This window comes from Hyaena hyaena, unplaced genomic scaffold, assembly GCF_003009895.1.
Source record: "Hyaena hyaena isolate Hyena2069 unplaced genomic scaffold, ASM300989v1 scaffold_876, whole genome shotgun sequence".
NCBI lineage: Eukaryota > Metazoa > Chordata > Mammalia > Carnivora > Hyaenidae > Hyaena > Hyaena hyaena.
Genome location: NW_024081512.1, coordinates 532,078 through 532,884, shown reverse-complemented (window position 1 = coordinate 532,884; position 807 = coordinate 532,078). Strand labels below are relative to the sequence as shown.

Here is an 807-nt window from a genome sequence, read left to right as displayed (position 1 = left end):
TCGTACTATCTCCGTCTCTCTCAAAATAAATAAACTTATAAACCAGACAAGAGGAACGTGTAGAATGCAAAAAAAAAAGTAGATCTAAACCAAGAGAGAGGCAAAGAGAATTCCAAGAGTAAAAGTAAAAGGCAAACCCAAGATGGTAGCTCTGTTATAGGCTAGAAACACCACCCACTTTGAAATGGGAGAGCAGTGGATGCATGTGCCAGAATGGGCAAATAGCCAGCACCCAGCTTGTAAAGTGGGACAGGGTCGCCTCTGGATAACAGGTGAGAAAAGGCGATTGGTGAGAGCATGGCCCCACGTCACCAGCCTGTAGGGCAATCCGATCTCAGTCACTGTGGGGACTTTCTCACATCCACCATCTCCCCTCAGGTAATCCAGTTACTGCATCACATAACTGACGCGTCCGCAGTGCCTTGCTTCGTGCAGAATTAGTTCTCAGAATCCAAATGTTGTTCCTCGAGTCCCATCTCTCTTTGACCACATCTTTGCTGTGCTTTATTCTCCATTCCCCTCTCTCTCGGGTAGGCACTTGCTAAACGTACTAGTTCTTCGTTGGTCTAGAGAATTCTTGAAACAGGGACTTACTGAGCCAATCATTATGACCAAGAGAAAAAGCATATGATAACTAGGTAGGCCTTGGGGCTCTAATAAATGAAAAGACCCTCATTCCCCATGGAAACCTGTGGAGAAGTGAAAATCCAAAATGACTCGGGTGCCTGGGTGGCTCAGTCGGTTAAGCGCCTGACTTCGGCTCAGGTCATGATCTCACGGTTGTGGGTTCGAGCCCCGCGTCGGGCT

The 807-nt window shown here is 47.5% G+C and overlaps 1 non-coding gene across 1 annotated transcript; it reads left to right on the top strand.

Annotated features, from left to right (window-relative positions):
* Positions 1–723: 723 nt before the first annotated feature.
* TRNAR-UCG lies at positions 724–807 on the top strand. Its single transcript has one exon. It is a non-coding gene; the product is annotated as a tRNA-Arg (tRNA).